At 35.1% G+C, this 22,923-nt stretch overlaps 1 long non-coding RNA gene across 5 annotated transcripts in view; it reads left to right on the forward strand.

Moving 5' to 3' along the window:
• LOC132424826 (uncharacterized) overlaps positions 1 to 22,923 on the forward strand; it is a 38,319-nt gene that overhangs the window by 11,649 nt on the left and 3,747 nt on the right. For 3 of the 5 annotated variants that reach the window (XR_009519279.1, XR_009519278.1, XR_009519280.1), the window contains exons 2-3: positions 355 to 13,355; positions 14,676 to 14,849. This is a non-coding gene — a long non-coding RNA (uncharacterized lncRNA). Of the gene's footprint in view, positions 1 to 354; positions 13,356 to 14,675; positions 22,734 to 22,923 lie in introns of those variants that run through there. The other 2 variants (XR_009519281.1, XR_009519277.1) reach the window with 2 other exon arrangements.

Genomic DNA, 22,923 nt, shown 5'->3' on the forward strand with positions numbered 1-22,923 from the left:
GGCAACCATCAGTCTGTTCTCAGTATCTATGTGTTCTCTATATCTCTGTATCAGTTACTCAAATGTTTATTTTATCCTCTAAAAATAAGCATAACAGTTTCGTCATGATTGATAAAGAAAATTCATGTAAAGCCCTGGGCATATGGAGGCATTCAATAAATGATAATTACAGGAATGGCCTCATGAGCATGCAACCTAGGCAGTCCATAGGGCTCCAAGCTCAGAAGGGCTCAATGTTCTGCTGTCATTATCTTGAAAGTCTTAATAATTTGATCTATGAATTTTGAACTTGTGTTTTGTGAGTGATGTCCTAGTGAAACAATGCAATACATGTGTCCTCTTTTCCATTGACAGACTGTGTTGGTGATGCTCTGTAAGCACTGAATTCTGGAGGACCCAAGATACATGGGAGTTCAGCAAGACAAACTGCATACAAGATAAGCATGCTATTTTTACAGTAGAGTAAGAGTGGCACTGACAACCCTGAGAAGTCATGCTTTCTAATTGAACCAAAACTATCTGAATAAGGAAAGAAGACAGTTGTGTCCCAAGAAACACGAATGACCAAGGGACTCCATCATATCCTTTTCTTACTCATGTTATTTCCTTATATTAGCCAATCACTTGTGCTAAAAATAATGACATAGAAGGAAAGGGAAAGATAGGGTAAACCATAATTCCTTTGCCTTTCAATTCTCCTCACTCATTAGTACCTGGAAGTAGAGTGTGTTAATAGAATATGCAATATCAAGAAGTAAAATAAAATCAATCAAGTTGGCTTTGTGCAGCATTTCACTGTTCTGGTAAGAATGAAATACATATACATGCACAAAGCACAAAATATAAATTGTGCAATTTCAGTGATTCTGCATGTAGTTTAAGTGCTTTTATAATTGCGTTAGATTTGGCATTGTACAAAATAAGATGTACAATAAAATGCATACTAATGATTAAAAATTTAAATTTTTCTTTACTTAGAGTGACATCAAATTAAAAAAACACCATGATAAATCAAGAGAAAAACCATGGAAGAAAGGAAAATATTAGTAATTTTAATGACACATTTCCTTTGCTTTTTGAAAGCACACTTTCATTTCAGCACCATATATTATGTAGCAAGCCCTGGGTAATTAATACTATTGCAGCAAGTGTTCCTGATATAATAGCAACCTCATGCTGTAGATGAATGAACACTTGGATTCTTACAAATACACAGATCAAACGGACATCATTCGCTCAATCCACATATCTCTTATTTATTTCTTGATAAAAAGAAATAGTGAATATTGATCTAGCTAAATTTCTGAAAGAAAAGCTGCATAAATAAATGTCAATAGTTTATTTTGCAATGAAACCTGAAAGTTGTGTACTGGCTTGCAGGTATATTCTGGGAAATGGAAACCTTGGTGATTTGATGTTTCCTTGGTGATAGGTCTTTCATTTCAGATATACTGTCTTTGTAAAGGCAGGGTTGAAAGCTTTGGGTGATGACTATTTCCTCATTCAGCTGGCTTCAACTTTTTCATAGTGCTAATGATTTGGAGATCATATATGAAATGGTAGTAAGGTAACACTAAAGGGAGATTAAGAAAAATATGGAAGCATGGTTGAAGACATCATTCACTAAATGTATTTTATACATTTGAGGACACACATACTATATTTCTACTTGAAGTCCCGTTTTTAGAACAAAATAAAGAATATTCTGGATATGTTTTCCACCTTTATAAAACACCAGTAATCTAGTGTGAATAAGTTTTTTTCTTTACATGGCAAAAATCTTAGATGTATTGACCAAGTATTGTATTCTTTTCAATATAGTTGTTAGACTCATCAAGATTTTTCTAATGACAACTTATTTTATTCTTTTTTAATTTTGAGGAGTCACTGAGGTTTAATCTCTATGTCACGTTATGCATATATAAATATATATATGTACAGCTAGGCATTAGGCCAAGAAAACAGAAATAGACATAATTTGGAGAGAACCTTTGAGACATAGCAATTTGACTTAGGAAGGACCATGCAAGACTTTGAAACAGGGAAGTGAGACAGCTTAACACAGCATCTTATGGCCAAATGAGAGGAGCTTTTAGAAGGTGCTTGTACAAAAAGATGGGATATACAGGTTTCTGAGAACTAGCTAAAATGATTTATCAATTCAAAAGCAAAAGTAACTCAAGTTCCAAGAAATGTAGCTTTATAAATCCCTATAACAAGAGATTAAAGTATGAAGAATTTTAAACTCAGAATTAAGTTCTTTAATGTCATGAAGTTTTTCTGTGATAGCACTGATTTTCCTTTCAACCATGAAGATAGCAATTGTATATATAGACTCCTCTAAAAGATAAGAAAAATTTATAATATTATAGTTTCCTACTATTATAAAAATATTTTCAGAGAAAACTACTTAAAGCCAATTATGTCTTCTTTTGGAGTTATCTAAGGCAAATTTTATGATTTTTAGAAGTTATGTTATTCAAGATAATACACCTATTAGCATAAAATGGCAGTATGTTGACATCACACGTTTTCTTTTCCTTCCTTCCATTTTCCTCCCTCCTTCCCTTTCTTTCTTTCTTCTTTCCTTCCTTCAATTTTTTACACCCATCCCTTCTCCTTGATTTAAACATGTGGGCACAGATATCCAGTCAGGATAGTGATTTTCCTTAGGCTATATACACAACATTGATTGCTGGATCACATAGTAGTTCTATGTTTAAATATTTCTGGTGGGCAATTTTTGCAGAAATTTCAAAATCTGCTACCACCTACTTCCACCAATTTTACCAGCTTTTTCTATTACACAGAGTTGGGCACTCGTTATTATCATCATCTATAGAACTTTGTATGCGATACCACCAGAGGCACTGAGCACCATATCAACCCCATCCAAATGCTAGGACACTATCAACAGCTAAGCCCTAAAGCATAAAAGCAACTTTGTATTCCATTCAGGAATGGGAGAATTTCTTTTTCCCTTTTTTAAATACTGTAAATACAATCATGAATGCCCTTATAAAGGGACAAAAAAGAAGAGACAGACACAGAGAGTCACAAAGGAAAGCCATGCAAGACAAAAATAGAGATTGAAGTGATGCATGTACAAAGCAAAGAATACCAAGGATTGCTGAAGATACCAGAAGTTAGGAAAGAAGCATGGAACAGATTCTCCCTGAGGCCCCAGAAGGAACCAACCCTACCAACACTGTGATTTTGAACTTCTGGACTCTAGGTCTGTGAGAGAACAAATTTCTCTTGTTTTCAGCCACCAAGGTTGTGGTAATTTGTTATGACAGCCTTAGAAAACTGATACACATGGCATATTACACTAGTTAAGCTCATTCAAGGTCATTATTTTCATTGATTTACAAGAGCCATTTAAGAGATTTGTTCAAGATGGTGGGGTAGAAGGACGTGCACTCACTCCCTCTTGCAAGAGAGCCAGAATCACAACTAACTGCTGAAAAATTGACAGGAAGACACTGGAACTCACCAAAAAAGATACCCCACATCCAAAGACAAAGGAGAACTCTCAGTGAGACAGTAGGAGGAGCACAATCATAATAAAATCAAATCTCATAACCTCTTGGTGGGTGACTCACAAACTGGAGAACCATTGTACCACAGAAGTCCATCCACAGGAGTGAAGGTTAAGAGACCCACATCAGGCTTCCCAACCTGGGGATCTGGCAAGGGGAGAAGGAATTCCCAGAGAATCAGACTTTGAAGGATAGCAAGGTTTGATTGCAGGACTTTGACAGGACTGGGGGAAACAGAGACTCCACTCTTGGAAGGCACACACAAAGTAGTGTGCACACCAGGACACAGGGGGAAGGAGCAGTGACCCCATAGGAGAGTGAAAGAGACATACCTGCTAGTTTAGGAGGGTCTCCTGTGGAGGCAGAGGTGGCTGTGGCTCAGTGCATGGGCAATGACACAGGCAGCAGAAGTTATGGGAAGTATTCTTTGGTGTGAGCCCTCCCAGAATCCACCATTAACCTCACCAAAGAGCCTGTAGGCTCAAGTGCTGGGTTCCCTCAGGCCAAAGAACCAACAGGGAGGGAACTCAGCCCCACCAATCAGCAGACAAACAGATTAAAATTTTACTGAGCTTTGCCCATCAGAGCAACACCCAGCTCTACCGACCACCAGTCCCTCCCATTAGGAAGCTTGCACAAGCCTCTTAGATAGCCTCATCAACCAGAGGGCAGACAGCAGAAGCAAAAAGAACTATAATCCTGCAGCCTGTGGAATGAAAACCACATTCACAGATAGACAAAATGAAAAAGTAGAGGACTATATACCAGATGAAGGAACAAGATAAAACCCCAGAAAAACAACTAAATGAAGTGGAGATAGGCAACCTTCCAGAAAAAGAATTCAGAATAACGATAGTGAAGGTGATCCAGGACCTAAGAAAAAGAATGGAGGCAAAGATGGAAAAGATGCAAGAAAAGTTTAACAAAAAGACCTAGAAGATTTAAGAATAAACGAACAGAGATGAACAATACAATAACTGAAATGAAAAACACACTAGAAGGAACCACTAGCAGAATAATAGAGGCAGAAGAATGGATAAGTGACCTTGAAGACAGAACGGTGGAAATCACTGCCACAGAACAGAATAAAGAAAAAAGAATGAAAAGAAATGAAGACAGCCTAAGATACTTCTGGGAAAACATTAAACGCACCAACATTCACATTATAGGAGTCTGAGAAGGAGAAGAGAGAGAGAAAGGACCCGAGAAAATATTTGAAGAGATTGTAGTTGAAAACTTCCCTAACATGGGAAAGGAAATAACCACCCAAGTACAGGAAGCACAGAAAGTCTCAGGCTGGATAAACCCAAGGAGAAACATGCCAAGACACAAGAAATCAAATTGACAAAAATTAAAGACAAAGAAAAATTATTAAAAGCAACAAGGGCAATATGACAAATAACATGCAAAGGAACTCCCATAAGGTTAACAGGATTTCACAGCAGAACCTCTACAAGCCAGAAGGGAGTGGCACAATATATTTAAAGTGATGAAAAGGAAAACCCTACAACAAATATTACTCTACCCAGCAAGGATCTCATTCAGATTTGATGGAGAAATTAAAACATTTACAGACAAGCAAAATATAAGAGAATTCAGCACCACCAAACCAGCTTTACAACAAATGCTAAAGGAACTTCTCTAAGTGGGAAACACAAGAGAAGGAAAAGACCTACAATAACAAACCCAAAACAATTAAGAAAATGGGAACAGAAATATACATATTGATAATTACCTTAAATGTAATGGATTAAATGCCCCAACCAAAAGACAGACTGGTCGAATGGATACAAAAACAAGACCCATATATATGCTGTCTACAAGAGACCCACTTCAGACCTAGGGACACATACAGACTGAAAGTGAGGGGATGGAAAAAGATATTCCATGCAATTGGAAATCAAAAGAAAGCTGGAGTAGCAATTCTCATATCAGACAAAATAGACTTTAAAATAAAGACTATTACAAGAGACAAAGAAGGGCACTACAGAATGATCAAGGGATCAATCCAAGAAGAAGATATAACAATTGTAAATATTTATGCACCCAACATGGAAGCACCTCAATACATAAGAAAATGCTAACAGCCATAAAAGGGGAAATTGACAGTAACACAATCATAGTAGGGGACTTTATCACCTCATTTTCACCAATGAACAGATAATCCAAAATGAAAATAAATAAGGAAACACAAGCTTTAAATGACAAATTAAACGAGATGGACTTAATTGATATTTATAGGACATTCCATCCAAAAACAACAAATACCCTTTCTTCTCAAGTGCTCATGGAACATTCTCCAGGATAGATCATATCTTGGGTCACAAATCAAACACTGGTAAATTTAAGAAAATTGAAATTGTATCAAGGATCTTTCCCGACCACAACGCTATGAGACTAGATATCAATTACAGGAAAAAATCTGTAAAAAATACAAACACATGGAGACTAAACAATACATTACTTAATAACCAAGAGATCACTGAAGAAACCAAGAGGAAATCAAAAAATACCTAGAAACAAATGAAAATGAAAACACGATGACCCCAAACCTATGTGGTGCAGCAAATGCAGTTCTAAGAGGGGAGTTGATAGTAGTAAAATACTACCTCAAGAAACAAGAAACATCTCAAATAAACAACTGAACCTTACACCTAAAGCAATTAGAGAAAGAAGAACCAAAAAAACCCCAAAGTTAGCAGAAGGAAATAAATCATAAAGATCAGATCAGAAATAAATGAAAAAGAAATAAAGAAAACAATAGCAAAAATCAATAAAAGTAAAAGCTGGTTCTTTGAGAGATAAACAAAATTGATAAATCATTAGCCAGACATATCAAGAAAAAAAGGGAGAAGACTCATATTAACAGAATTAGCAAAGAAAAAGGAGAAGTAACAACTGACACTGAAGAAATTCAAAGGATAATGAGACATTACTACAAGCAGCTATATGCCAATAAAATGGACAACCTGGAAGTTATGGACAAATTCTTAGAAATGCACAACCTTCCAAGACTGAATCAGGAAGAAATAGAAAATATGAACAGACCAATCACAAGCACTGAAATTGAAACTGTGACTAAAAATCTTCCAGGAAACAAAAGCCCAGGACCAGATGGCTTCACAGGTGAATTCTATCAAACATTTTGAGAAGAGCTAACACCTATCCTTCTCAAACTCTTCCAAAATACAGCAGAGGGAGGAACACTCACAAACTCATTCTACAAGGCCACCATCACCCTGATACCAAAACCAAAGATGTCACAGAAAAAGAAAACTGCAGACCAGTGAAACTGATGAACATAGATACAAAAATCCTCAACAAAATACCAGCAAGCAGAGTCTAACAGCACATTAAAAGGATCATACACCATGATCAAGTGGGGTTTATCCCAGGAATGCAAGGTATCTTCAATATATGCAAATCAATCAATGTGATACACCACATTAATAAAATGAAGAATAAAAGCCCTATGATCATCTCAATAGATGTAGGAAAAACTTTCTCCAAAATTCAACACCTATTTATGATAAAACCCCTCCAGAAAGTAGCCATAGAGGGAGCCTACCTCAGCATAATAAAGGCCATATATGACAAAACCACAGCCAACATTGCTCTCAATGGTGAAAAACTGAAACTGTTTCCACTAAGATCAGGAGCAAGACAAGATTGCCCACTCTCACCACTATTATTCAGCATAGTTTTGGAAGTTTCAGCCACAGCAATCAGAGAAGAAAAAGAAATAAAAGGAATCCAAATAGGAAAAGCAGAAGTAAAACTGTGACTGTTTGCAGATGACATGATACTATACATAGAGAATCCTAAAGATGCCACCAGAAAACTACTAAAGCTAATCAATGATTTTGGTAAAGTAGCAGGATACAAATTAATAGACAGAAATCTCTTGCTTTCCTATACACTAACAATGAAAGATCAAAAAGAGAAATTAAGGAAACAATCCCATTCACCACTGCAACAAAAAGAATAAAAAACCTAGGAATAAACCTACCTGAGGAGGTAAAAGACCTGTACTTAGAAAACTATAAGACACTGATGAAAGAAATCAGAGATGACACAAACAGATGGAGAGATGTACCATGTTCTTGGATTGGAAGAATGAATATTGTGAAAATGACTATATTACCCAAAAACAATCTACAGATTCAATGTAATCCCTATCAAATTAACAATGGCATATTTTACAGAACTAGAACAAAAAAATCTTAAAATTTGTATGGTGACACAAAAGACCCCAAATAGCAAAAGAAATTTTGAAGGAAAAAAATGGAGCTGGAGGAATCAGACTCCCTAACTTCAGAATATACTACAAAGCTACAGTAATCAGAACAGTATGGTACTGGCACAAAAACAGAAATATACATCAGTGGAACAGGATAGAAAGCCCAGAGATTAACCCACGTACCTATGGTTAACTAATCTATGACAAAGTAGGCAAAGATATACAGTGGAGAAAAGACAGTCTCTTCAATAAGTGGTGCTGAGAAAACTGGACAGCTACATGTAAAAGAATGAAATTAGAACCCTCTCTAACACCATACACAAAAATAAAACTCAAAATGGATTAAAAACTTAAATGTAAGATCAGAAACTATCAAACTCTTGGAGTAAAACATAGGCAGAACACTCTGTGACATAAATCACAGCAAGATGTTTTTTGACTCATTTCTTAGAGTAATAGAAATAAAAACAAAACACATGGGACATAATGAAACAAAAGTTTTTGCACAGCCATGGAAACTATAAACAAGACAAAAAGGCAGCACTCAGAATGGGAGAAAATATTTACAAAGGAAGCAACAGACAAATGATTAATCTCCAAAATATATAAACAGCTCATGCAGTTCAATATTTAAAAAATGAACAACCCAATCAAAAAATGGGCAGAAGACCTAAATGGACATTTCTCCAAAAAAGACATACAAATGGCCAAGAGGCACATAAAAAGCTGCTCAACATCACTATTTATTAGAGAAATGCAAGTCAAATCTACAATGAGATATTACCTCACACCAGTGAGAACGGTCATCATCAGAAAATCTGCAAGCAACAAATGCTGGAGAGGGTGTGGAGAAAAGGGAATCCTCTTGCACTGTTGGTGGGAATGTAAATTGATACAGCCACTATGGAGAACAGCATGGAAAAGCAAGTTCTATTTTTAGTTTTTTCCTCCTTGAAAAACTAAAAATAGAACTACCATATGACCCAGCAATCCCACTACTGGGTATATACCCAGAAAAAAACATAACTCAAAAAGACACATGCATCCCAATGTTCATTGTGGCACTATTTACAATAGCCAGGTCATGGAAGCAACCTAAATGCCCATCAACTGATGAATGGATAAAGAAGATGTGGTAATATATACAATGGAATATTACTCAGCCATAAAAAGGAATGAAATGGGGTCATTTGTAGAAATGTGGATGGACCTACAGACTGTCATACAAAGTGAAGTAAGTCAGAAAGGGAAAAACAAATATTATATATTAATGCATATATGTGAAATCTAGAAAAATGGTACATATGAACCTGTTTGCAAGGCAGAAATAGAGACACAGTTATAGAGAACAAACGTATGGATGCCAAGGCGGGAAAGGGGCTGTAAGATGAATTGGGATATTGGGATTGACATATATACACTAATATGTATAAAATAGATTAATAAGAACCTGCTGTATACCACAGGGAACTCCACTTTGTTGTACAGTAAAAATTAATACAACATTGTAAAACAACTATACCTCAACAACAACAACAAAGAGCCATTTAAGGCAGATATTGTTTTGATTTTATAGATGAGAATGTAGAAATCAGAGTGATATGTTGACTTTCTAAGATAATACAGTGAGATATTTGGACACCTAATACAGTGGTGTTTCCACCTATCCATAACCATTCATTCACTCAGCAAATACTACTGAGTCCACCCTTTGTTCCAGATATTGAGGTTTTTAGGGGGAAGAGATGAAGATAATGAAGACATACTTCTTGCCATCAATTTGCTTGTCGTTTATGTCATGAAATACAGAAAATAATGTAAGCTTTGTAGAGCAAAAAAGTAATGAAGAAGGTATTTTGCAGTTGCTTTTGGGGGAAAAGACTGGGTAATATTGTGAGCTGCGGCCCTAGGATACCAGGATTAAGTCAAAGAAAGAAACAAAAAAGGTCTAAATTATTCTAGGTTTAACAATGATTATTATTTGTAAAATGCATTAAAGTTTTTAAAACATTTTCACATAATTATCACATAATTAATGAAAGTGACTGTAAGTGACTCACTCAAAAATGAGGAGGCTGTGACTTGATAATTTGATAAGGCTAGGAATTGAACTCCTGTCCATTTCCTTGTGTCTATATATACTGTTATTTAGTATACCATACCAAACTGCTAGGAAATTCCATTTAGTAAACTACATTTCCTTTATCATACATTTTCACTTCCTTATTAATATAATTAGAGCATTGCATTTCATACTCTTTCTTGTTAGCAGAAATCACAACTACACTTAAATAGTTGTGTACTTATTTATTTATATATTTTTCTGTAACAGGATCTAATTCATGACCACAAGTTACATTTAGTTATCATTTTTTTTGCTTTTGTTTTTTTTAGTTTTCCTTTACATACTATATTTCCTCAGTCTTTCTTTATCTTTCATTGACTTAACATTTTTTGAAGAATGTGAGTAATTTATTTTGTTAAATGTCTCTCAGTTTGGGCTTTTCAGATGTTTTTTCATCATTGGAATCAAGTGCATTTTGACAAAAATACCACAGATTTGATGTTGGATCTGTGTCAATGCATCATATCAGGAGACACCTAAAAATGAGTACACCTAGTATCATCCAGATCTTGGTTCCTAAAAATTATTTTCCACTAAAAAGAACCAAGGCTCCTTGGAGAAATGCCTAATTCTAGAGCTGAGTCTAGAAATATTCAGAATCATCCTGGAACAATATGCTATGCCAGAAATTCCTTAATAATCATGATTGTAAGACAAAAGGACACAAAATTCAGTATTAAAAGGCTCTCACTGAGCAAATCTGTGAAACTTTGTGCATTAAATTAAGGAATAATAATGAGTTATAATCTATTGATTAAAATAAGAATCTATGTCCATTATAAATAAATAAATACATTCTTTGAAAATAATATATGTGGAAGAATTGTGTTTTTTAAAAAATAAAAATTATTAGGCCCATTGGTTAAATTAATCTGTCTGGTTAATTTACCATTTATCTTTGGCAAATACCAGAGTGACTAGCACACAAGCACTCACTGCACTGTTATTTGCCATATAGATAACTGAATGAATAAATGAATGAATAGATGAAAAATAGATTCTTGTCATGACTTCTTTTTGAAAAAACAGTGTGACCTTGACCACAACCTTTTATATTTTTAGGTCAAAGTTACCCATGTGTAAAATAAAGGCTGATGATAACACTTGAAAGCAGGATTCTGGATCAGATATTCTCTTTATGTTCTTTCTAGATGTTTGAGTCTGTGTAATCCAGTTTGGGTCTTTCCTGAAGATACTTCATCATATACCAAAAATGTTCCCTGGGCCTTTCTATTATTATGATAAGATATCATGACATGAATTAATGTTGAGCAGTACTCTGTGCAATATTTATTTAGGTATAATTGAGGCATATCTCCGTTACATTTTTTGTTACATTGGAAACCTGTTCGGTATTTACATATTTTATGCTGATTGTTAAGTTCTGAATACATTTACATTTTGTGAACAAGATTCATATTTCATTATTTTCTCCCTGCAAAAAGCTGGACTATAAAGTCATTTATAATTAAAGAGTTAGAATTACAAGAAACAGTACAAGCGGGGACATTAGAAGACTTATAAAATATATTTATCTGAGGCACAGTTTTGCTGATCACTTTATAATTATGCTGACTTCTACATTGCAAACCATTTTAAAAACTCAATATATTTTGTAGAAAATCTATCTCCCATCATATGTTACACTATATTACAGAGTAAACAAGTGAATCATAACCTGGGTTATTACAAAGGGGAAATACATGAGTCAAAATTCCCAAGGCAACAAAGAAAATCAAGGTTGAAGAAGTGATAAATACTATTATTAAGGACTCTTTGGGTTTCAAAGTCCAAAAACCAAATTTAATCTAACTTTAGCCATAAACATTTATTGTAAGGGTAGTAAGTTGTCTCAGAAATCATGGGATAGAATGCAGTTGATATCTGAGCCTTAGGAACAAGTGAATCCAAGGAATTGAGTATTTATTAGAAATATTTTCCCATCTTGGGAATTCTCTCTGTCTGTCTCTCTTTCTTCTTGCCTCTGGTATTTATGGTAGGAAACATGGTTTCTACATGAAATTTCTGAGCTTTAAATTTTATAACCACCAGGTATCTACCCCTAGAATGAATATGGCTTGAAAACATAAACTTGGAATACAAATGGCTTAACTTCCTATGTCCATTTGGATGGAGGAGAAGAGTGGAGAACTTCTCATAAATATGTGCTAATATACTAACAATTACTGAGTGTACATAGTGTCCAGGTGCTTTATGTCCAATAAGTCTGTGAAGCAGTTATTATCCACAGTTGTCAGGTGAGGAAATAAAAGCTCTTACAAAGTACATGAAGTGTTCATAGCACTTAGTGTGTGGTGGAAACATCATTTGAACTCATGTTGATTTGACTTTAAACAAATGTTTATGTATTACCTCAAATTAAATAAAAAACAGTCACATCTTATTAACAGACAAATCGAGAAAAGGATTAATATTTAAATATTGAGAGAAGAGGGAAATAAGTGTTTATAAGGAGCATGGAAATCGAGTTTCCTATTTAAATACCTTCATTGGACTTTAAGTTCTGCCTCAATGAAGGAACAGGGACTGAATTTAACCTTCACACCTTAAAAAAATTAAAAATTGAACAAAATATTTAAAATTCAGTTTTTAAATATTAGACAACAAACAGCACAGAACTATTTTCTCTGAGAGAAAGAAAACAAACAAAGGTGAGCGCTGTGTCACACAAACTTTCTTCCTGGAGACATATTCCAGGTCATAAAGTAGGAACAGTGTATTAGTTAGGATTCTTCAGAGAAATAGAAGCAGTAGCATGTTTATATGCATAGAGAAAGAGATTTATCAATATCTGTAGGCTGGAGAATCAGGGCACAGCCAATGTTGCAGTTCAATTCTGAAGGCCATCTGCTCCAGTCTTGTTTAACCCAGGCTTTCAACTGATTAGATGAGGCCTACTAACATTATAAAGCACTATCTTCTTTACTATGAGTCCACCATTTAAAAGTTAATTTCAACATAAAACTATAAACTAGAAGACAAATAGGAGAAAATCTAGATGACTTTGCTTTTGGCAATGTCTTCTTAGATACCACATCCAAGGCATGATCAGTAAAAGAACTGATGAGCTTGACTTCATTAAAATTAAATATTTCTGTACTGTGAAAGACAGTGCAAAGAGAATGAAAAGGCAAGACATAGACCGGAAGAAAATATCTGCAAAAGACATATGTGATAAAGTACTGTTGTCCAAAATATGCAAAGAACTCTTAAAACTCAACAGTAAGAAAACAACCAACTTGATTAAAAAATGGGCCGAAGACCTTAACAAACATCTCACCAAAGAAGGTATGCAGAGGACAAATAAGCATATGAAAAGATGCTCCGTATCTCATATCATCAATGAAATGCAAATTTAAACAACGAGATACCACTACATGCCTATTAGAGTGACCAAACTGCAAGTCACTGACAACACCAAATGTGGGTAAGGATATGGAGCAACAGGTACTTTCATTCATTGATGGTGGGAATACAAATTAGTACAGCTACTTTGGAAGACAGTTTGGCAGATTCCTACAAAACTAAACATTTTCTTACCATACAGCCCAACAATTGTCCTCATTGGTATCTCCCTAAAGAAATTAATAACTTGTCCATGCAAAAACCCGTACAGGAATGTTTATAGAAGCTTATACATAATTGCCAAAACTGGAAGTAACCAAGGGGTTCTTCAGTAGGTGAATGGATAAATAAACTGTGGTGCATCCAGACAATGGAATATTTTTCAGCACTATAAAAGAATAATCTACTAAACCATGTAAAAACATGGAGGAACCTGAAATGCATATTGCTAAATGAAAAAAAAAAATTGAAAAAGCTATGTACTGTGTGATTAACAATTATATGATATTCTGGAAAAGGCAAAACTATGGATGCATTAAAAAGATTAGTAGTTGGGGCTTCCCTGGTGGCACAGTGGTTGAGAGTCCGCCTGCCAATGCAGGGAACACGGGTTCGTGCTCCGGTCTGGGAAGATCCCACATGCCGCAGAGCGGCTAGGCCCGTGAGCCATGGCTGCTGAGCCTGAGCGTCCAGAGCCTGTGCTCCGCAATGGGAGAGGCCACAACAGTGAGAGGCCCACATAAAGCAAAAAAAAAAAAAAAAATCAGTAGTTGTCAGGGGCTGGGTGAGGGAGGGATAAGTAAGCAGAGCATGGATAAATTTTAGGGCATTGATATTACTCCGTATAATCCTAAATGGTGAATACATGTCAATATACATTTTTCCAGACCCATGGAATTTATTATACAAATAGTGAGCCCTAAGATAAACTATGGACTATGATATGCCAATGTAGGTTCATCCGTTGTAATATATGTACCACTCTGGTAAGGGATGATAATGGAGGAGGCTATGCATTTCTGGGGGCAGAATGTATATGGAAATTCTCTGTAGCTTCTATTAAATTTTGCTGTGAACCTAAATCTATTATAAAAATAAAGTTTATTAAAAATAATAGTAGTCCAAAAAACAAGTTAATCTCATCTAAAAACACCCTTACAGAAACATCCACAATAATGTTTGACTACATACTTGGGCACTAACACAACTAAGTTGACATGTGAATTTAACCATCACAAAGGGAAATTCCATGAAAAGTGCAGTAGTACCACTGACTTGAGAATGCACAGATCAGAAATCAGTAAGTTTGAAATAACTGAAATTTGCAGGGCAGAGTTATGGAAAGGAGGGATATATTCCAAAGGGTTTTAGAAATCTAATCAGGTTCTCTATTCTTATTAAGATGTACATGCCTTGCTTGAGTGAGTCTCTACAATGTTGGAAAATAGAGGACAAGGAAGCTGTGAGTAAACGGTTCCAAGAGTTTTCAAAGGGGTGGAAATTATTCAAATTTCCACCTTCCTGAATGAAGCATCTTTGTTGATCACTAGAGGCATCCAGTAGAGACCCCAGTTGGGTAAGTACTTCTGAATTATTAGTGTAGAGTAGCTAAATTATTATCTTGGCAAAGGCTACTCTATAACTGTCATGATAAAATTTAAGACCCAGCCTCAAAAGTATCAAACTTAATCTCAAGTAATTTAACTCCCTATTAGAACCATTTTAAAGAAAACAACAAAATCCTGACACTCAACAACATGAAATACACAATGTCCAGTATCTAATAAAAAATTACTAAGTATGCCAAAAACAGGAAAATGTGACTCTTGGTCAGAAAAAATGACTCAATTGAAACAGCCCCAATATAGTAGAAATGATGGAATTAGCAGGCAAGGACTTAATCAGTTATTACAATTACATTCATGCATTAAAATAAAAGCATGAACATAATAAGGAAAGAAAGAAAAGATATACAAGAAGAAAACAAAATTCCAGATCTGAAAAATAAATATAATATCTGAAACCAAAATTCACTGGAATAAATTAAAAGTAAATTAGAATCTACCAAATAAATATAATGAACTTGAAGGCAAGTGCAATAGAAACAAAAATAAAGCACAGAAATAATAAAGACTGGTGAAAATGAATAGATTTTCAGCAAATGTATTGATAATTGAATTACTGTAGATGGTATAAACATTTGAATTAAGAGCAGAAAAAGTTAAACCATATTTTCAAAAGCATGACTCAACTATATGCTTTCTCCAAAATAAAAAATCAAAAAGGCATTTTAAAACCATAGATGTAGATTTAAAGAAAAAAGACTGAAGAAGATAGACTATGTGAAGAAATAAGAAGACAGCCACTATGGTAGATAGTCCAGTGGTATCTCAAAAATTAAACATAGAATTACCACATGATGCACCAATTCTTTTCTAAGGTATATACTATAAATAACTGAAAACAGGTCCTCAAATAATTGTACATAATGTTTACAGTAGCGTTATTCACAATAGTCAAAAAGTGGAGACAACCCAAATGTCCATCAATCGTTGAATGGATGAAGACAATGTGTTATATATGCAAGAGGAATATTATTTATTCATTAAAAAGGAACAAAGTACTGAAAGTTACTACAACATGGATGAACATCAAAAACATTATGCCATGTGAAAGAAGTCAAACACAAAAGGTACATTATATTTTTTGTGTTATTCTGTTTATATGAAATATCCATAATAGATACATCCTTAGAGACAGAAAGCAGATTGGTGGTTTCCAGGGGCTGGAGGAAACTGGGGAGATGGCTTATGGGGCTTGGGGTTTTATTTCAGGGTGATTAAAATGATTTGGAACCACATAGAGGTGATAGTTGTACACTACTGGAAATGTACTAAAGGACACTGAGTTGTACACTTTAAAATGGTTAACTTTATACGATGTGAATTTAGCCTCAATAAAACAAAAGTAAAGAAACAAGAAGAAAGCTAGAGTGGCTACATCATCATCAAATAAAGTGGACTTCAGATCATGGAAAATTACAATGGTTAAAGAGGGTTATTTCATAATGATAAATAAATTAATTCATCAGTATGATATAACAAGAACTGTTATAAAATTTACAAGAAGATCCATCTCTCTGGAAAAGACACCCAGGATTAACCAGTGTTAGTTACAGGAAGGCAACTTAATGTGAAGAAGAAATTTAATGGTAAATAATTTCAATCAATGAATTAAATGCAGTATGGCTAAGGGAAAGAATATGGCCTCAAGCCTGAGTTCAAATCCCAGTTCTGCTATTTAGCAGATATCTGACATTGTGCCAATACAATTTACTTAACTGCTCGTATCATTAGTTTCTCACCTGTAAAACAGTTAATAAAATCTGCTTTACAGTGATGTAAGAATTACATTAAATTACGTATGTAAGGCAGCTCAGGACCTATAGTAAGTGTTCAATAAATGTAATTATAAACTACTACTGAGAGATACTGGTGTAAGTGAGAAGTACAGTAGATTTCACTAGAGGAGAGAATATGAGTGATAGCTTATTTAAACCAAAAGAAAATCTTACAGGTCGTTCAGGAATTTCCTTCTTTGGCAATAACAGTGCATAATATGTTCCACAGTATCTTTCCTATTAAGTGAAACCAACAGATTTGAGACCCAAATTTTAAAAATCAAACCTAAAAGTTAGTTTGAATACTTCTGTTTTTTTGGTGGAAAGTTGCCATTTCATGAATGGTATTAAAAGATGTAAGAAACTACTCTTTCAACTGTAAACACTTTTTTTGAGGGAGTAAAAGGGAATGGAATTTGTTAATATAGACATAGTAGATACAAAATTTCTAGTTTTTTCTTATGAAGTTGCTTTTCAGTTTTGGGATAACCTGTACTCACCCTATATAGGACTATCCCTATTTTGAGTGAAATTTAAATAGGAGACTATTGCAGGAAGCAGACAAGTTGTAAGTCCCAACAATATTTTATAACGATCACTCTGGCTATTATGATGAAAATGGACTGGATGTGAACAAATATACATATAGGAAGAATAGTTAACGGTTATCACAGTAATCTAGGCAAGACATAATATTCACAAGTGGACTGGAAAGAAGTGGTCAGTTGCTATATATATATATAAACATCTTTATTGGACTATAATTTTTACAATGGTGTGTTAGTTTCTGCTTTATAAAAAACTGAATCAGCTATACATATACATATATCACCATATCTCCTCCCTCTTGCCTTTGCCTCCCACCCTCCCTATCCCACCACTCTAGGTGGTCACAAAGAACAGAGGTGATCTCCCTGTGCTATGTGGCTGCTTCTCACTAGCTATCTATTTTACATTTAGTAGTGTATACATGTCCATGCCACTCTCTCACTTCGCCCCAGCTTACCCTTCCTACTTCCCGTGTCCTCAGGTCCATTCTCTACGTCTGCATGTTGATTCTTTTCCTGCCCCTAGGTTCTTCAGAACCTTTTTTTTTTAGATTGTATATATATATGTGTTAACATATGGTATTTGTTTTCAACTTTCTGACTTATTCACTCTGTATGACAGACTCTAGGTCCATCCACCTCACTACAAATAACTCAATTTCATTTCTTTTTATGGCTAATATTCCATTGTATAAATGTGCCACATCTTCTTTATCCATTTTTCTGTCAATGGACACTTAGGTTGCTTCCATGTCCTGGCTATTGTAAATAGACCTGTAATGAACATTGTGGTACATAGCTCTTTTTGAATTATGGTTGTCTCAGGGTATATGCCCAGTAGTGGGATTGCTGGGTTGTATGGTAGTTCTATTGTTAGTTTTTTAAGGAACCTCCATACTGTTCTCCATAATGGTTGTATCAATTTACATTCCCACCAACAGTGCAAGAGGGTTCCCTTTTCTCCACACACTCTCCAGCATTTATTGTTTGTAGATTGTTTGTTGATGGCCGTTCTGACTGGTGTGAGGTGATACCTCATTGCAGTTTTGATTTGCATTTCTCTAATGATAAGTGATGTTGAGCATTCTTTCATGGGTTTGTTGGAAATCTGTATATCTTCTTTGGAGAAATGTCTGTTTAGATCTTCTGCCCATTTTTGGATTGGATTGTTTGTTTTTTTTCATATTGAGCTGCATGAGCTGCCTGTACATTTTGGAGATTAATCCTTTGTCAGTTGCTTCATTTGCAAATATTTTCTCCCATTCTGAGTGTTGTCTTTTCATCTTGTTTATGGTTTCCTTTGCTATGCAAAACTTTTAAGTTTCATTAAGTCCATTTTTTTAAAATTTCCATTTCTCTAGGAGGTGGCTAAAAAAGGATCTTGCTGTGATTTATGTCATAGAGTGTTCTGCCTATGTTTTCCTCTAAGAATTTTATAGTGTCTGGCCTTATATTTAGGTTTTTAATCATTTTGAGTTTATTTTTGTGTATGGTGTTAGGGAATGTTCTAATTTCATTCTTTTACATATAGCAGTCCAGTTTTCCCAGCACTACTTATTGAAGAGGTTGTCTTTTCTCTATTGTATATTCTTGCATCCTTTATCAAAAGTAAGGTAACCATATGTGCATGGGTTTAACTCTGGGCTTTCTATCCTGTTGCACTGATCTATATTTCTGTTTTTGTGCCAGTACCATACTGTCTTGAATACTGTAGCTTTGTAGTATAGTCTGAAGTCCAGGAGCCTGATTCATCCAGCTCCATTTTTCGTTCTCAAGATTGCTTTGGCTATTCTGGGTCTTTTATGTTTCCATACAAACTGTGAAGTTTTTTGTTCTAGTTCTGTGAAAAATGCCATTGGTAGTTTGATAGGGATTGCATTGAATCTGTAGATTGCTTTGGGTGGTATAGTCATTTTCACAGTACTGATTCTTCCAATCCAAGAACATGGTATATCTCTCCATCTGTTTGTGTCATCTTTGATTTCCTTCATCAGTGTCTTCTAGTTTTCTAAGTATAGTTCTTTTACCTCCTTAGGTAGGTTTACGCCTAGGTATTTTATTCCTTTTGTTGCAGTGGTAAATGGGAGTGTTTCCTTAATTTCTCTTTCAGATATTTCATCATTCGTGTATAGGAATGCAAGAGATTTCTGTGCATTAATTTTGTATCCTGCTACTTTACCATATTCATGGATTAGCTCTAGTAGTTTTCTGGTAGCATCTTTAGGATTCTCTATGTATGGTATCATGTCATATGCAAACAGTGACAACTTCTTCTTTTCCAATTTACATACCTTTTATTTCCTTTTCTTCTCTGTTTGACGTGGCTAAAACTTCCAAAAGTATGTTGAATAATAGGGGTGAGAGTGGACAGTCTTGTCTTGTTCCTGATCTTAGGGTAAATGGTTTCACTTTTTGACAATTGAGAACAATGTTGGCTGTGGGTTTGTCATATATGGCCTTTACTATGTTGAGGAAAGTTCCCTCTATGCCTACTTTCTGCAGGGTTTTTTATCATAAATGGGTGTTGAATTTTGTTGAAAGCTTTTTCTTCACCTATTGAAAGGGTCATATAGTTTTTCTCCTTCAATTTGTTAATATGGTGTATCACATTGATTGATTTGCATATATTGAAGAATCCTTGTATTCCTGGGATAAACACCACTTGATCATGGTTTATGATCCTTTTAATGTGCTGTTGGATTCTGTTTGCTAGTACTTTGTTGAGGATTTTTGCATCTATATTCATCAGTGAAGTTGGCATGTAGTTTTCTCTGTGACATCTTTGTCTGGTTTTGGTATGAGGGTGATGGTGGCCTCATAGAATGAGTTTGGGAGTGTTCCTTACTCTACTATATTTTGGAAGAGTTTGAGAAGGATAGGTGTTAGCTCTTCTCTGAATGTTTAATGGAATTCTCCTGTGAAGCCATCTGGTCCTGGGCTTTTGTTGGAAGATTTAATCACAATCTCAATTTCAGTATTTGTGATTGGTCTGTTTATATATTCTATTTCTTCCTGGTTCAATCTCAGAAGGTTGTGCTCTTCTAAGAATTTTTCCATTTCTTCCAGGTTGTCCATTTTATTGGCAAATAGTTGCCTGTAGTAACCTCTCATGATTCTTTGTATTTCTGCAGTGTCAGTTGTTACTTCTTTTTCATTTCTAATTCTATTGATTTGAGTCTTCTCCATTTTTTTCTTGATAAGTCTGGCTAATGGTTTGTCAAATTTTTTTTTTTATCTTCTCAAAGACCAGCTTTTAGTTTTATTGATGTTTGTTATTCCTTCATTTGTTTTTCATTTATTTCTGATCTGATCTTTATAATTTCTTTCCTTCTGCTAACTTTGGGGTTTTTTTGGTTCTTCTTTCTCTAATTGCTTCAGGTGTAAATTTAGATTGTTCATTTGAGGTGCTTCTTATTTCTAGAAGTAGGATTGTATTGCTATAAACTTCCCTCTTAGAACTGTTTTGCTGCATCCCATAGGTTTTGGGTCATCATGTTTTCATTGTCATTTGTTTCTAAATATTTTTTGATTTCCTCTTTGATTTCTTAAGTGATCTCTTGGTTATTAAGTAGTGTATTGTTTAGCCTCCATATGTTTGCATTTTTTACAGATATTTTCCTGTAATTGATATCTAGTCTTATAGCATTGTGGTCAGAAAAGTTACTTGATACAATTTCAATTTTCTTAAGTTTAGCAAGGCTTGGTTTGTCACCCAAGATATAATCTATCCTGGAGAATGTTCCATGAGCACCTGAGAAGAAAGGGTACTCTGTTGTTTTTGGATTGAATGTCCTATAAATAGCAATTAAGTCCATCTTGTTAATGTATCATTTAAAGCTTGTGTTTCCTTATTTATTTTTATTTTGGATGATCTGTCCATTGGTGAAAGTGAGATGTTAAAGTCCCCTACTATGATTGTGTTATTGTTGATTTCCCCTGTTATGGCTGTTAGCATTTGCCTTATTATATACTGAGGTGATCCCATGTTGGGTGCATAAATATTTACAATTGTTATATCTTCTTGGATTCATCCCTTCATCATTATATAGTCTCCTTCTTTGTCTCTTGTAATAGTCTTTATTTTATAGTCTATTTGATCTGATATGAGAATTGCTACTCCAGCTTTCTTTTGATTTCCAATTGCATGGAATATCTTTTCCCATCCCCTCACTTTCAGTCTGTATGTGTCCCTAGGTCTGAAGTGGGTCTCTTGTAGACAGTATATATATGGGTCTTGTTTTTGTATCTATTCAGCCAGTCTATGTCTTTTGGTTGGAGCATCTAGTCCACTTACATTTAAGGTAATTATCAATATGTATGTTCCTATACCATTTTCTTAATTGTTTTGGGTTTGTTATTGTAGGTCTTTTCCTTCTCTTGTGTTTCCTGCCTAGAGGAGTTCCTTTAGCATTTGTTGTAAAGCTGGTTTGGTGGTGCTGAACTCTCTTAGCTTTTGCTTGTCTGTAAATGTTTTAATTTCTCCAACAAATCTGAATGAGATCCTTGCTGGGTAGAGTAATCCTGGTCATAGGTTTTTCTCCTTCATCGCTTTAAATATGTCCTGCCAGTCCCTTCTGGCTTGCCAAGTTTCTGCTGAAAGATCAGCTGTTAACCTTATGGGGATTCCCTGTATGTTATTTGTTGTTTTTCCCTTGCTGCTTTTAATTTTTTTTCTTTGTATTTAATTATTGATAGTTTGATTAATATGTGTCTTGGTGTGTTTCTCCTTGGATTTATCCTGTATGGTACTCTGCACTTCCTTGATTTGATTGACTATTTCATTTCCCATAATAGGGAAATTTCAACTATAATCTCTTTAAATATTTTCTCAGTCCCTTTCTTTTTCTTATTCTGGGACCCCTATAATTTGAATGTTGGTTCATTTAATGTTGTCCCAGATGTTTCTGAGACTTTTCTTAATTATTTTCATTCTTTTTTCTGCTCTGCAGTAGTTATTTCCACTATCTTTTCTTCCTGGTCACAAATCCGTTCTTCTGCCTCAGTTATTCTGCTATTGATTCCTTCTAGAGAATCTTTCATTTCACTTATTGTGTTGTTCATCATTGCTTGTTTGCTCTTTAGTTCTTGTAGGTCCTTGTTAAATGTTTCTTGAATTTTCTCCATTCTATTTCCAAGATTTTATATCATCTTTACTATCATTACTCTGAATTCTTTTTCAGGGAGACTGCCTTTTACCTCTTCATTTTTTTGGTCTGGTGTGTTTTTACCTTGCTCCTGCATCTGCTGTGCGCTTTTCTGTCTTCTCATTTTGCTTATCTTACTGTGTTTAGGGTCTCGTTTTTGCAGGCTGCAGGTTTGTAGTTCCCGTTGTTTTTGGTGTCTGCCCCCAGTGGGTAAAGTTTGTTCAGTGGGTTGTGTAGGTTTCATGGTGGAGGGGATTAGTGCTTGTGTTCTGGTGGATGAGGCTGGATCTTGTCTTTCTGGTGGGGAGGACCACATCCAGTGGTGTGTTTTGGGGTGTCTGTAACCTTATTATGATTTTAGGCATCCTCTCTGCTAATGAGTGTGGTTGCATTTCTGTCTTGCTAGTTGTATGGCATAGGCTGTCCAGCACTGCAGCTTGCTGGTCATTGAGTGGAGCTGGGTCTTAGCACTGAGGTGGCGATCTCTGGGAGAGATGTCGCTGTTTGATATTATGTGGAGCCAGGAGGTCTCTGGTGCACCAGTGTCCTGAACTCAGC

This window comes from Delphinus delphis, chromosome 4 (genome assembly GCF_949987515.2).
Source record: "Delphinus delphis chromosome 4, mDelDel1.2, whole genome shotgun sequence".
NCBI classification, from domain to species: domain Eukaryota; kingdom Metazoa; phylum Chordata; class Mammalia; order Artiodactyla; family Delphinidae; genus Delphinus; species Delphinus delphis.